The following is a 16,356-nucleotide window of genomic DNA, read 5'->3' on the forward strand; positions in this document are numbered from 1 at the left end:
TCTGGAACAATATTCTGCCTGTCCACTTAGACCCATCTAGATTGGACTTTGCATTTCACAGCCCTACTTTAATATGCACAAAGAGAGGATTGAAAGAAAGAGAGGGATGCAACTGAGAAGTAAGGAGAAATTTTCTGACGGCGAGAACAAATAATCAATGGGATCATGGCCTCCTGGTGTCGAGGGTGCTCTAGCACTGGAGGTTTTCAAAAATAAACTGGGCAACCATTGGACTAGGATGTCTTCTGTCTTGAGCAGAGGTTGGATGAGAAGATCTCCAAGGTGACTTCCAGTTCTGTGTTCTGTTTTATAAAACTAAGTCCTGATTTAAGGAATGCAGGTGGGATAACATGCTTTCCACAACACATAGATCACTCAAGATGGCCTGGTCATTACTAGAAGCTTCACATGAAATTTCTTTCTGCTTCCTTTGAGGAATGCTCCTCCATGCTTAAATGATGTTTCAGGCGTGATCTTTTGGGTCCCTGGCTTCTTGAGTTTTATTGCCAGGTGCTCTTTAAAATAGAATAGAATAGAATAGAATAGAATAGAATAGAATAGAATAGAATAGAATAGAATAGAATAGAATAGAATAGAATAGAATAGAATAGAATAGAACAGAGGAGTGGAGTGGAGTGGAGTGGAGTGGAATGGAATGGAATGGAATGGAATGGAATGGAAGAGAAGAGAAGAGAAGAGAAGAGAAGAGAAGAGAAGAGAATACAATAAAAGAGAACAGAACAGAACAGAACAGAACAGAACAGAGGAGTGGAGTGGAGTGGAGTGGAGTGGAATGGAATGGAATGGAATGGAATGGAATGGAATGGAATAGAATAGAATAGAATAGAATAGAATAGAATAGAATAGAATAGAATAGAATAGAATAGAATAGAATAGGAGTGGAGTGGAGTGGAATGGAATGGAATGGAATGGAATGGAATAGAATAGAATAGAATAGAATAGAATAGAATAGAATAGAATAGAATAGAATAGAATAGGAGTGGAGTGGAATGGAATGGAATGGAATGGAATAGAATAGAAGAGAATACAATAGAAGAGAATAGAAGAGAATAGAATAGAATAGAATAGAACAGAGGAGTGGAATAGAATAGAATAGAATAGAATAGAATAGAATAGAATAGAATAGAATAGAATAGAATAGAATAGAATAGAATAGAATAGAATAGAATGAATTAGGAATAGAATAGAATAGAATAGAATAGAATAGGAGTGGAATGGAATGGAATGGAATGGAATGGAATGGAATGGAATGGAATGGAGGCTTTCAAGAAGAGACCGGAGTGCCATCTGTCAGAATTGTGTACAGTCTCCTGCTTGGCTGGGGAGTTATACTAGATGACCTACAAGGTCCCTTCTAACACTGTTATTCTGTTATTCTTATTATTAGATCACATTATACGTTTGGATATGCCAGTAGGTCACAGCACCAATTCAATCTTGGTTGATCTAAAAAGCTAAATCGAATTATCCTTCCTCACTACCTGGATGGGAGTCCATCTGCAAACCAGGATTAAAAACTGAATGAATCCAAAAGTTTCTAGAGGAGCTGAATCTCATCCAAGAAGACGGAATTGCTAAATCACATTGGTATCTTGCCAAGAAGACAGTGTGGACATCTCCACATGGTCACCAAGATTGAAGCTCAATTGAAAGCAGCTCTTTTTATGTTTCTGCATGTTTCTGTGGTCTGGTTTTTTTGTTTTTTTGTTAAGGTGTTGATTTGTTCTCCTGTTCTTAAACACAGTAACTAAGGAAACCTACATTTATAGACAGCATTGGGTGATAAATGCTACTAATAAAAGCAAACCCTTCAAAATGTATTGTTTAAGATACTTCAAAGAGCTTTGCAAGGGCAGAAGGAGAAGTGCAAGGGAAGACAAAGGCTAGGAGAGGAATTAGTGGAGGACAATCTGTTTGAACTAGAGATGCCAGATGAAGATTTCTCCATCTGGATCTTGCGACAATTATAATTACTAACTTTCTTCACTGAGAAGCACCAATTTATGCTTATTCTCCGAACACGGAAATTGTGAGGATGGTGCTGTAGATTCAGACATAAAGGCATGGCTGAAAAGCAGAACACACCTTTTCTCAGAGAAAGACTGCAAAGCCAGGGCAAGGAGTCAAGCGGGGAATTAAATTAGAATCTTTGTATAGTCACAAAAGACAACGTCCAACCTCTCTTGAATGCCATCAAACCTTATCTAGTTTTGACCATGGTGCAAATTGTTAGTCTGAGAAGATTCTTGTGCATAGATTTGAACAACAAAGCAGTAAATTGAACCCTCCACAGATAGACCTGGTTGTTTGCGCCCGATGCTCTTTAAATAGACAATCGCGTTGCAACAATTGCAGCCTCTCCTGCCCAAAGAGAAATTGACAGATAGGCTGTAGATTACCCAGGGCCATTAGGAGACAAACAGCATTGCCCACATAGATGCTAATTTGCTAAATGACTGCTTATGTAAAACACAAAGCGAGGAGAGGATCGGACATCAAGATATGACAAAGCTTTCCCCAAACCAATTTAGGCCCAGCCAAATCTCGAGCAAGGGATGATAAGCCATCTCTAAGTGGAAAATATCTCATATCGCGCTGCTGGTTTATGCAATTCATTCGCCTGCTGCAAACTCATTTGCTTGCGGTCTTTCAAAAAATGATGTTCTTATGGTGTTTTTCTCCCATATTTGGGATAAGATCTGAGCTGTGTCTAATGCCAAACAAGAAGAAGCGAGCTTCAATCTGCCTGCTCAACTTGGTGTCCTCTCAACAGCTAGGATTGCACGTCCCAGAATTCACAGTGTGCCCAGCAGCTTGGAGTACCATGACCCCTACCTTGTCCGAAAGTAACTTTTTAAAAGGTTCTCTACTGGGAAGGAAGAAAATGACCTAGAATGGGGATTGAGACCTTGTGGTCCCCCCCACCCCAAATTGCAGGAACCTCAGCTCCCAGCATTGCTCTACACGGGTTGCAACTGGAAGTTTCAGTTCAACAATATCTGGAAGAACTTATATTTATCATCGTTTGGCTTATTTATGGAGAAGTGGAATCTTCTTGGCCATTAAACAAAAAAGAAGAGAGCCTGAAGACCTCACCACAGAGTGGAAGTCATCTACAGCAGATGAGTGGGAAGGAAGCGAGACTTTCAGACTAAATTGGGAGCTTTTCTTGGAGGCTCTTCGGTTGGCAATAGAACCCTGGATAACTTAACTCCTTGAACAAGACTTGCCTTTCATACTCATAATGAGGTCCAAATTACTGGTTCAACACAGAAGGATCTCACAGAAGCATCTCTAAGAAGTGGGAGGAAGCAGTCTTTTGTCCATGGCAACTACAGCAGATGGGAGGAATACGTTGCCAATTTCTTAAAGAGATTTCATTACGTATTTTTCTTTAAAAGGGAAATTCTCTTCCGAGATGTGATGAGTGTCATATTCAGATCCATTAAAGAAAATATATGTATATCTTTTCTGAAGTTGGTGGTGTGAAGCCACTCACAGGAGAAAGAGACAGCTTCCTGCCTGATCAGAAAATGTACAAAACAGGATTTGACAGAATGAAACTTTGGTTTCCCCCAAATCATATTTTTCTGACGTGATTTGTCTGCTCCAACCATTCATCCTGCCTGCATTCCAGAATGTCAAAAATGTACTTTAGACATTCTTGTTGAGGCTCAAAGCATCTTTCTGTGACTCAGAAATAGCAACCTTGTGTACCAGAAGGCTATAAATCCAAATATATTATGAATAGCTGGAGTAGATGGGAACTGAAGACAATAAGTATGGAAGGTGGTAATCATTGGAGTTTAACTCCTATGAGATAGACATGCTGGTTTAGGGAAAGCTTTATTACCTTCCCTACTCAAGGTTCTGAGAAGCAAGCATGGTTTTTTTTCAGACTATGGTATTCACGCAACCATTCTAACTCATCCACTAAAATTTGCTTTCTTGAATCCCAGCAAATCAGCCATCAACAGGCATACAGAGATAAACAATATCTACATACCATTCAAAAGAGTCAATCAAAAAGCCAACAAGGAAACAAAGTGAAACGTCACCTAGTTCATGAGTTAACCTTGGTTAAGAAGGAAAACTTAACATAAGCCAATGGTTAAGATCCTCGACCAAGAGAAAAGAATTTGATATTCAACAAAAGCTCATAAAATTGAAGGTGAATGGTGCCATTTAATAACCAACATCTTACTTTGCCTTCAAAAACTTTTGGCATTGCAATATTGTAATTTCTATTCTAGCGCAACCCCCATCAATGTCCTCCTTTAGACATTCTGTAGAATAATCTTTGTCATCGTGCCAGCAGCCCATTGATAGAAAAGACAATTCCTAGATACCAGAAAGACAAGATCTGTTCTGTGATGTTCCTATTAATTTGCTCTCTACACCTGTGGTTTGCAAGTTTCTTTGTTAAAGCGCTAATGTTCTTTCTTTTTTGTTAACAAAACAACAAAAAACAGCTCTTTTCATGATTAATTCTTTTTCTATGCCGTGGGAAGCTCAAAGCTCTTGGTTAATGGATGCTGGTGATTGAACTGAGCAGCATAAAGAATTGCAACTCAGGTGGTGATGTTCATTTTTTAATAAGTGAAGGGATCTGTAAATTGATAGAGGAATTAGATAGGAGTGGGCGAAGGCATGGCCTGACCTGACCCCTTCCCATAAAACAATTTGAATAGAGCTACGACCTAAGCTCCCGTGTCTAAGGTTTTGCTATAATTGGGCCATATCTTTATTAATACTTCTAACTTTCTCGACGGATCAAGTCAAACACTTCTGAGAATATTTCCGAAGGGCACGATTTGTCGCATTTCCACAACAAATCAGGGGTGAAATGCTCCCACGCGATCCAGTAGCCATGGGGGCGGATCGTTCAGAGAACTGGTAGCAAAAATCACTGCGGCCCCCCCGCCCACACCTTGCTGTTCCTCTTCTCTGTCCCTGAAGCTCTCGGTGGGGATATAGCTGCAAACGGCCTTAAATGACTGCCGCAGCACTTCAAAGGGCCGCACTACAGCTGATCAGTGCTGTAGGCGGCTAGTAGACTGGTGCCTCTATTTTTAAAGAAGGTAGACTGGTGCCTCCCAAAAAAAGGCAATTAGTAGACCAGTGCCTCTATTTTTAAAGAAGGTAGACTGGTGCACTTCCAAGTTTTGTATACTTTATTATTTTTATTATTTATTATTATTGGCCATGCCCATTCAGTCACCTGACCACCAAGCCACGCCCACCAATTAAGCCACGCCCTCAGAACCTGTAGGGAAAATTTTTAGATTTCACCCCTGCAACAAAGATTGTGAAATGTGATATTGGTCCATTATTGATCGGCCCAACCTGAATCTCAATGTCTCCATTGTTAAAACTTCTGCTATTTTTTTTTAAATAGATGGGAATAGCAATAGATTGATTACAATCTTCAATGTGTGTATATATACAACACAGACACAAAGCAATCACACATTGCTCCCAGAAGCACGAAGCTGAAGCTTGAAGATGACGAATGAGACTTCATTGAAACGTCGCCAAGACACTTCCAATTTTACGCGGGAGAAAACCCGAATAACCAAAGACCTACAACCAAAGACCTACATACAACACACAGTGTATACATTTTTTAATGCAAACTTTTAAACAAGAAGATCAAAACTAAGGCAAACTACTAGAAAGTAAGGAAGAAAAAAAGAAAAGAGGGCAAGAAAAGAAAAAAAAACTCTGAAGAAAAACAGAAAAAGAAGAAAAGAGAAAGAAAGAATTCCTTCCGATGTTCTTCACAGCGGTTATAAAGTAATTTATAGTTTAACCTTTCTCTTTAAAGTTACACTGTATTCCTCTTTTTTCTATAATCTATTTTATCCAATACCCAAAATCATAGATCACAAGTTCTTCTTTTTCATTTTCACCCCAAAACTCCATAAGAAATGTCCATTCACCAATAAATGTAGATAAAGTCAAGATTGATCATAGTCTTTGTATACAAGGGGGGGTAGTATCTATCAACTGGGGCAAGGAAGGACATCCCATTCCACAGCACTTCCTCCTTCCATTTGCCAACAAGGCTTGAGATCAAGTGTCTAGTCACATAGAAATATTCAGTGACTTAGATTAGAACCTGATTATCCCCAAATCTTATATCCCAAAGGTGCTTTTTCAAGAGGCAACTGGACTTTCTGGTTTTTTCTTTGAAGATGTTTCACTTCTCATCCACGAAGCTTCTTCAGCTCTGACTGGATGGTGAGGAATGGAAGGATTTATATTCCTTCCAGACAGCTGGTCATTTGCAGACAGCTGGTCATGCAAGGAGTATAAATCTGTGCCTTCAAAGAAAAACCGGAAAGTCCAGTTGCCTCTTGGAAAAAGTACTTTTGTGACAACCGTGGCCTGGATGAGAATTTCCATAGACCCCAAATCTTATAACCCACCAGGTTGCTGGGTACTCTAGGAATGCAATCATCCTTAGCTTACAACACAAACCATGTTTAACAAAACCATAATTAGAAGTGGGTAATGTAGCCAAAGAACATGAGGCAAACTCAGAAGAAGACAGAGAGATAACATCAAAGACATGCTGCAACAAGTAACAATGGTTGAGGCCACCAGAAGTGCAAGAACTAGAAAGCTGCATCTCTCTTAACATCTGAAATAGTAAAGGAGAAGAAAGGGAGGAGGAGGAGGAGGTGGCGGTGGTGGAATCCAGTGGTGGGATCCTCCCAGTTTAACAACCGGTTTGGTGATTGCACGATTTGCATGCTGCGCGCGTGTGCAGTTTCCAGAAATATTCATTTCCTGGTTTCTTCGGAGGAGTAACACAGCTGATTCGCACAGCAATCTGCTCTATCGTGCCCATCAGTGAGAAGATAAAGATCGGAAAATAGCTCAGGTGGGCGGGTGGGCCCATCTGAATGTTGGGGAGAACCGGTTCGCTCCCAGCTGATTGCTGGAGCTACCGGTTCACCCAAACCGGTCTGAACCAGTAGAATCCCACCCCGGTGGTATCCTTGACTAGAAATTCCAACGATACTTTCTAGGAAGCAATCTCAGGATGACAATTGAGGAAGTTCCCAATGCCTCATCGTGATTGTACTCTCTAATTAGACATGTGATACAGGGATGGGGTTAGTTAATTAATTAAATTTATCTCCTCTTTGTATTGATGAAACAGTCAATAAGCCATTTACTCCTGCTTTATTTTATTTTATTTTATTTATTAAATGTCTACATGGCCCATCTCACCTAAGTGACACTCTGTGGTAGATGACAACAACCAGTTTTCAGTATTTCCCTTCTGATCATCTGCAGCAGTGATTTGCATTTGAGTCCTACACGTTTTGTGGAGTCAAATTTCTCCTCCTTCCTTCATCCTTGTTTCCAAGCTGGCATACATGAGGATGAAAGCATTAACTCTTCTCCCCCATCCCTCAAAGGAGGGGGGAAATGTGGAGACCAACTGCTGTTGTAAGAGACTGAGCGCCGCGGAGCATCTGTTATTCAGAAAAAGGGAAAAATCATGAACAAAAATAGCATTTACGGATGAAGTTCTAAAGCATTTAAAGCCAATCTATCAACCCGCATAAAGAGAAGCCAGAATCAGCAAGGAGAAAGAGGAAACGGGGGTTGTCAGTAGTATTGTAAATATGCATGTGGCTTTTATGTCTCTCTCAACAACAGTCATGGAATATGCAACTTGACAGTTGCAGGAATAAACAATACGGAATTGTTGGTTGCAAATTGGAGATGGGTTGGACAAATGGATGGGTTGCGATGCAACTGTTGTGACCAAGGCCCAAGTAGTGATTACTAAACGCAATTCAGTCCTCAACAAACTTATTTTATTAAAACAGCTGAGCATTAATTCATTCTCAGCTTAGTCCAAAACAGGAAAGCAAAGCTGCCTCAACTATTTATGGATCTAGATGGACCAGAAAAAGAATTATTATTTTTTTGGTATGATGTCTCTGATGGGACATCAGAGTACATGCATTGAGGTGTTACAGCCACCCAGCCCACCATGTCTACTCTTCTATTTCAAACGGGGCTTTTTTACTCCTATTTCTGAGTCACACCTACCGTATTTCCCTAAAAATAAGACCAGGTCTTATATAATTTTTTTCTCCAAAAGACGCATTACGGCTTATTTTCTGGTTAGGTCTTATTTGGTGGGGGGGAAATACGGTACTAAATGCATCTATCTGGCTGACAATCTTAACTGGGGCTTATTTTTGAGGTAGGGCTTCTATTACGAGCATCTGGAAAAATCACGCTAGGACTTATTTTCTGGTTGGGTCTTATTTTCAGGGAAACAGGATAGCTTTCTGCAAATGTCTAGTTGTATGAATGGGGCAAGTCCCTGATCCCTGGAAACACCCTTGCCTACAATGTTCAGACTTCGAGATCTCTCACGAAAGGGTACAACTTGATCCTCACCAAGCTGGGAGAGAAATCTATTTAATAAGCTCACAATAGCAGTCTAAATATTGAAAAAGGCTGCCACGCAAACGATGGAAAATAATCCTCTCTTTTCCGTCACGGGGGAAGCAACGAGAAATGATATATTTGAACAGCAAGGAAAAAAAATGGATTTTGTTTAAGCCAGTGAGTAAAACAAAGATTGTGTGGCTGGTTTTTTCCAGTATCCACAGACCTAACTCTCTCGTATCACATTGTAAATCTGAATAAAAATCTCCCTTCTTCCCGACCTCCAATTGCTGACACCTTATTCGTAGGCAACAATTTTTTTTTATGTTATGGATTTCACCTAAAGGGTCCTTGGTGCGCTCTGAGTTTGGTTGACTTCTTGCAGATGTTTCATTACCCAAACTAGGTGACATCATCAGCATGGATGAAACATCTGCAAGAAAACAAAGCAAAGAGCATCAAGGACTTCTCCTTTCAACCTTGGACCAGGGGTGAACTGCTCCCAGATCGGACTAGATCGTGTGATCTGGTAGCAATCGTGGCCGGTGGTTTGGCGATCCGGTAGCACCCACCCGGGTGTCATTACATACTGGTTTTAACCAGGTGGTTTGGCGATCCGGTAGCACCCACCCGGGTGTCATTACATACTGGTTTTAACCAGGAAGTAATGTGTTTTTTACCCTCTGCGCATGCACAGAAGGTTTTGCGCATGTGCAGAAGGTATGGACATGCATGTGATGCGCACATGCGCACTTCCAAACTGGTAAAGAAGGTAAGTAGATTTCACTCCTGCCTTGGACCACAAATATTCTCCTTTATTGGGATTTCACTTATTGGAAAATTTGCAGGTAGTTCTCGACTTATTCCCATCAATTGAGCCTCGCCAAGAATTAACAGAATGATCTCTAGGTCGACCCTGAAGCGAACCTGGCTGGGGCCATCTTTGAGGCTTCAGGGTTGCCACTAGGTGGGAGGGGGAAGAGAAATAGTTAGCTGGGGTTTTGCAGTCAAAATAAAAACTTTTCCTGTGGGAACCAAGGTCATTCCAACAGGTGGCTGGGAGAGGAGGAGCACAGTAACCAAGCAACTGACCAGCACCTCGATTGGACCATGTGACTTGGAGAAGAGGAAAAACTTTCTCTTTTAATTAGGTGAAAACCATGGGAACTTTCGGAGTCGGTTTTCACCAGTTGTGCCAATATGATATATCCAATAAAATTGTTCTTTGAGGAATCTGCCTGCCTCGGAGTTCTGCTTTCTATGGGTGCCTTCCTTGGAACGCTGACACTCTATTTATGCCAACCAATTATGAAACAAAACTTATCAATCTTGAATACAGAAGCAACCCCGAGAAGAGGACCCTGCGAAAATCTATCGGCGTGATTTGATTCCAATATGACCGATCAAAGGAGGGAATCAATTCAAAGCATCAAAGCAAATTAGATGGCCCTGAATTGATACTCTCTCCACGTGCTAGGTTTGAAATCCATCTGGAAAGCCCGACTGAATTTCTCCAAATTGTCCATTTGATTTGACCATCCAATGACGCCGATTTTCTGAACGGCATTGGCAATTCAGATCCAGTCTTGTCCAATTCACCCCGGCTTCACAGATAAGCTTTATACTGCTGCTAAAACCCAGGCACAGATGGGGAAGTTTAATTTACAGTGCAAGAAACTCCAATGCACAATATTGACAGAGTCCCACGTAGCACGCAGTAATTAATGACAAAAATCCCCCCTGCGCCATAAACTGCCGCTTCATGCTGAAAAGATGAAAATGTTCTCATTTTTTTCCTCCGTGTGAACAGGCGGTTGGGAAATCTCATGATGACTGGGTTACGTCACAAGGCTGCTACAACTGGCATCGGGGAGAGAAACTGAGGCTCTGCCAAAGCAAGATATTGGGCAGGGAGATCAGGAGTTAGCTCTAAGGTAGAGAAACAGGGTTCACCTTACCTGTCCGTCCAACTGTAGGAGAAAAGCAGGCAGAACTGTGGAGGCGGAGTTAAGTGAGTTGCTAGTCTAGAATTGTTACGTTCCCACAAGCGGTCCAAGTCCAACCCTCTTTGAATTCCGTTGTCCTTTATCTGGCACCAATTTAACATTGGACTTTAGTTAACCAGATTCTTGTGTACAGCTTGAGCAATCAATCTTCTGAATTGCAGCTTAACATATAGTCCCGGTCCTTTGCCCCTGACACCGACTATGGATTGCTGCTAAGACCAAGTCAAGCAAAGGGAAGGAACTTGCCTACACAACCGAGTCAAAATATTTGGCCAGATCAATATTTTGCCAGGGGTGCACCACTTCAAACTACAGCATAGTATAACTGCCTGGGGGATTCTGGGAGCTGGGCCACTCACCATAGAGCTGTTGAGGTTGGGAAACATGGGGTCTTTTCTGTGGGAATCCAGAAGACCTTCTACTGAACCAAGTGTCCTTCCTAATTACAGCTGAGCCAGAGGTGGGTTCCAACAGGTTCTGACCAGTTCTGGAAAACCGGTAGTGGAAATTTTGAGTAGTTCAGAGAACCGGTAGTAAAAATTCTGACTGGCCACGCCCCCATCTATTCTCTGCCTCCTGATCGGGAGGAAATGGGGATTTTGCAGTAACCTTCCCCTGGAGTGGGGAAGGGTTAGCAAGGGTTTGCAAGTTGTTCCACTGATTAATTGTTCTAACTGTCAGGAAATTTATCCTTAGTTCTAGGTTGCTCCTCTCCTTGATTAGTTTCTACCCATTGCTTCTTGTCCTGCCCTCAGGTGCTTTGGAGAATAGCTTGACTCCCTCTTCTTTGGGGCAGCCCCTGGGATATTGGAAGACTGCTATCAAGATGCCTCTCCCCAGAGGCCGATGATGAATTTAAAAAATGAACTTTTAATTTAGAGGGTAAACTTAGATTTTATCATCCGCTGTGTCCCATTTGTGATTCAGCGACAATAAAGACCCAACTGTCTAAGGGAGTCCGTTCCGTTTTATAACGTTACGTAGCAAAAAGGTATGACTAACAGCAGCAGGTTAGGGTTTTTGTAGCATCGTCTGCTGTTCCATGACACAACCCGGCCTATAAATTATTTGGCGGTTTTATGATTAAGCCAGTCACAAATAGGAAGATTTAATGTTATTACAGAAGAGAGAATTAATGGCGTTATTAGAAGCATAAATCTGAACTGAGGACTCCCTTCCTTCTCTCTGTCATTTTCAAAGAGGTTCTACAAGGTATATTTTTTTTCCACAGCTCGATGGGGCTTTCTGGAAATTCAGAAGAGGTCCATGGGCCGTCACACCAAAATTGGGCTTCAATCAACTTAAGGAGAAGAACATGAGGATCTGATTGAAGTTGAGTCAGGAGAGCATGCTAATACCAGTAGTCCTGCTGGATCAAATGTATTCCAAGTGGCCAGCAATACACCTCATGGTGACCCACTAGACACAGAATTCAGGTTGGTATTTTCCCCAGCTGTGCTCCTGTCCAGCTGAAGTAGTGGCCAAAATTGTGGAAACTCTTTGGGAAAAGTGTATTTTCTAAAACTAGCTAATAATACCACCTTTTTTTTTTAGTAGTACCATAGAATTATATATCAATGGAGAGATAATTTAATCAAGAATGTAATGCAGTAACTTTTATGAAGGATTTGATATTAGAATAGCAGTTACAATATAAAGAAGAAAAGTGAAACACATAGAAAAAACGAGATATACAAAAATGATCCCAGTGTCAGTTAATACTTAGCTGGGTAACCTTTAGCATGAATGACAGCCTTACAATGTCTTCCCATGGAGTGAGCCAAGTTTTTTAATTCTGCAGATGTTATAATGTGAAACCAAGATTGAATGATTTCTTCTATTAACTGGGCTTGATTGCTGGGTCACTTCTGACCAGTGGTGGGTTTCAGATTTTTTTTACTACCGGTTCTGTGGGCGTGGCATGGTGGGCGTGCCTTGGTAGGTGTGGGAGGGGAAGGATACTGTAAAATCTCCATTCCCACCACTCCAGGGGAAGGATACTGCAAAATCCCCATTTCTTCCTGATCAGCTGGGACTTGGGAGGCAGAGAATAGATGGGGGCAGGGCCAGTCAGAATTTTTACTATTGGTTCTCCGAACTACTCAAAATTTCTGCTACCGGTTCTCCAGAACTCGTCAGAACCTGCTGAAACCCACCTCTGCTTCTGACTAGCAATTTTCTTTAGTCGGCTCCATAGATTTTCAGTTAGGTTAAGGTCTGGGCTATTCCCAGGCCATTCCAACAGTGGGATATGATGACCTTGAAATGCCAAAAAAAAAAAAAGTGTTATTAGCCATCAAACCTCAAAAATACACTTTTCCCAAAAGGTTTCCACAATTCTGGCCACTACTGTAGTATGTAGACATGGGCTGCTTCTGTGTCCGGAGGCAGCACTGAGTCACCAAGGGTAACAAGAAGATAAATGGGGTCTCCTACATCTATTCCTGAGAAGACCTGGTGTGTTTCATGAACATATTTGAACTCCAAGAATCTAATTTGGAGAACCCGCTGTTATTTAAGACAAAACGTTGTTCCTACACCAACAGGCACTTGAGAAATCAGCACCAAATTATAATTTCCCATCTTCCTCCTTAATTGAGCTCCTCACCTTTCTGCTCACAGTAATACAGGGAACTAATTTAATTTCACTACCACTCAGTATATTCATATACAGTGCTACAGTGCAATGAGTACCAAAAACGATGAGTACCAAACAAATTTTTTCCCATAAGGAATAATGTAGGGCGTCACAAAGCAGCCAGCACTGCCAACTCCTAGCTTGTGTGTTGAGTACTAAATGAACAGTGAGTACCAGGACAAAATATTCAGGTCAAAATGCGGTGAGTTCGAAATTTGATGAGTTTCAAAGCTGTTGAGTACCAAGATACCACTGTAAATTAAATTAAACCAAATTTAATTTTTGCTTGGCTTACCCATTTTTCTTGGGTTTGGTACCTTGAAAAGCCACTCAATGTTTGTAGAAATGAAAAAAAAAAGGGTAGGGTTTTCTCCCCCAGTTTAGATCTGTAAAAGTCTTAAGGAAACCTGATTGGTCACGAATAAATCTTTTTGCTATAAATGGCAAAGAAAGCACATATTAATGGCTCTCATTTACTCCCCAAAACTCCCACTCGTTGCTGTAAATGGAAATCCAGCTGGAATTAAGATGCCTGAAACCTAGGCTATCAATCAGCTTATTAAACAAAGAATCTGTAATGTTGCTTTTTCTCCTCATTGTTCACGTGTGTTGTGAATTATACCTTTGTAAATAAATTATTAGGATACCTAGCTCTGCCTTCTTTTTTTTTTATCCTACCGAGATTCTATGAAGTTTATGCATTCATCAAGGATTATAGCAGGACCTCATTAGCGTAAATTAATGTAGAGCTTAGCAGCTACTTGTTTATTAGCTAAATGTTTGTTATAAATTAAATTGCTGGTCCTTTAGGTCCTAATTCCCATCAGATTTGCATTTCAGATGTTTGGTGAAGAATTTAGCTGCATTGCTGTAGCCACTTAATCATCCCTTGAGTGATCAGAAGTTATGACCATCATTGACAAAAAAACAATGGACACAATTTAAAAAGTGCACACTCCAAAAAGTTCAGTACAAAATTTGCTTATTCATAAAATAATTGTATGTTTATATCTACATATCCACATACATACATACATAAATACACATATACACATACAGTATATACACATATACATACACACAGTCAGTGTTTCTCGGTGACTTTAAGATGGGTGGACTTCAACTCCCAGAATTCCTCTGCCTCTGAGGTTGACAGATACTCTTCTTAGGTTCTGCTCATCCTAATAGTAGTTTATGGAAAGTAGCAAACAACGAACTCACAGGCTTTTCAACCTTTTGAATGGGTAGAGCATTAGATGCAGCTAAATAATATGGAAATAGTTGTGGCATTGACATAGGCCAGATTGGAAGGCATTCTCACATCATTACCCATCATTAATCCAAAAAGACCTTAATCCATCATCCAAAAAGACCTTGATCATCTAACCACTTGGTCTAAAACTTGGCAACTCCAGATCTCAACCAGCAAATGCTCAGTCTTACATATTGGAAAAAAGAACCCAAACACTAAGTACATACTTGATGGACATTACCTTACAGGTGACCCCCATCCCGTTAAAGACCTTGGAGTTTTCATGTCAAATGATCTAAGTGTCAAAGCCCACTGTAACTACATAGCAAAAAAGGCTCTAAGAGTTGTAAACCTAATCCTGCGTAGCTTCTTTTCCAAAAACACCACACTACTAACCAGAGCATATAAAACATTTGCTAGACCAATTCTAGAATACAGCTCGCCTGTTTGGAACCCTCACCACATCTCTGACATCAATACAATTGAGCGAGTCCAGAAATATTTTACAAGAAGAGTTCTCCATTCCTCTGAAAACAACAAAATACCTTATCCCACCAGACTTGAAATCCTAGGCTTAGAAAACTTGGAACTCCGTCGCCTTCGACAAGACCTAAGTTTAACTCACAGAATCATCTATTGTAATGTCCTTCCTGTCAAAGACTACTTCAGCTTTAATTGCAATAATACTAGAGCAACCGATAGATTTAAACTTAATGTCAACCGCTTTAATCTAGATTGCAGAAAATATGACTTCTGCAACAGAATCATCAGTGCTTGGAATACTTTACCTGACTCTGTGGTCTCTTCCCATAATCCTAAAAGCTTTAACCAAAAACTTTCTACTATTGACCTCACCCCATTCCTAAGAGGACCATAAGGGGCGTGCATAAGCGCACAAACGTGCCTACCGTTCCTGTCCTATTGTTTTTTTTTCCTTTCTTTTCTTCTTCCTATATATATATATTGATGCTTATACCTCCTAATATTTACTCATATATATGTTTATATACTATATAATCCTTTTTATATGATGTTGTGACAAAAATAAATAAATTAATTAATTAATTAATAATATCTATGGTTGAAGAGTGAGTTGTGTTTCTCCAACATACTACACTTGGTGAGCATTATTCCTCTTTTCATGTTTGGTGTCTTAGCCTTTTGTGCAAACTCAGTTTGTTTGGTTCTTTCATGGTTTGCTGTACTCTTCAAACCCTGATAATGGTTAGTTTAGCATCCAGGTTAATTGTGTTGTCGGAATGCTCCCACCGACGTTAAAAGCTAGCACATCTTTCAATATTGCAATATATTTTTTAAAAAAATCAAAAGGTGCCCAAGAAGAAAACAAAAGGTGCTCTGTTGGAAACATCCTTCTTGAGCAACATTCTGATTTTCTCAAGGTAAAAGAGCAGAAAACCCAGTAATGAAGGTGTGTGAAGAAAAGAAAACGTAAAGTTCCCAGCGGAAAACTTCAAATTATAGTTTATTATGCGGAAAAAAAGACCCACCGTGCTTAGTTACAAATGCAACTACTTGCAAACTCCCCACTGAGGGGAAAACTGCATAATACAGGATCTTGATTGCACCCGTTTCCAGCCTTCCATTGTGTATAAAACTAAGCTAGTCAGCTTAGGGAGACCTAAAAGCCTTTTTCCTCCGTTCTCCCAGGGTAAGTTTATACTGGCATTAAAATTCCAATATATTACAGGAGGTAGATCAACCTTGGTAGCTTTGCAGTTGTGAGCCATGGGGTCTAGTGTTTCTCAACCTTGGCCACTTCAAGAAAGGGTGGACTTCAATTCCCAGAATTCCCCCGCCAGCACAGCTGACTGGGGAATTCTGGGAGTTGAAGTCCACCCTAGTTAAAATGGACAAAGGCTGAGAAACAGTGGCCCATTTCTGGCCAAGGTTGAGAAATGGTGAACTCAATGAATGGTCATTAAGCCATTCATTGAGTTCCCGGTGGCGCAGTGGTTAGAGTGCAGTACTGCAGGCAACTTCTGCTGCCTGCCGAC

At 40.6% G+C, this 16,356-nt stretch overlaps 1 protein-coding gene across 3 annotated transcripts in view; it reads right to left on the bottom strand.

Annotated features, from left to right (window-relative positions):
* The window catches only part of LINGO1 (leucine rich repeat and Ig domain containing 1), a 354,415-nt gene that overhangs the window by 299,105 nt on the left and 38,954 nt on the right, over positions 1–16,356 (bottom strand). Inside the window, exon 3 of one of the 3 annotated variants that reach the window (XR_009152049.1) lies at positions 7,381–7,511. The exons of the other annotated variants lie outside the window; for them this stretch is intronic. The gene's annotated coding sequence lies outside the window, so the exon portion shown is untranslated. Of the gene's footprint in view, positions 1–7,380; positions 7,512–16,356 lie in introns of those variants that run through there. 3 annotated transcript variants of the gene reach the window in all.

Source organism: Ahaetulla prasina, chromosome 13 (genome assembly GCF_028640845.1).
Source record: "Ahaetulla prasina isolate Xishuangbanna chromosome 13, ASM2864084v1, whole genome shotgun sequence".
In the NCBI taxonomy this organism is placed as follows: domain Eukaryota; kingdom Metazoa; phylum Chordata; class Lepidosauria; order Squamata; family Colubridae; genus Ahaetulla; species Ahaetulla prasina.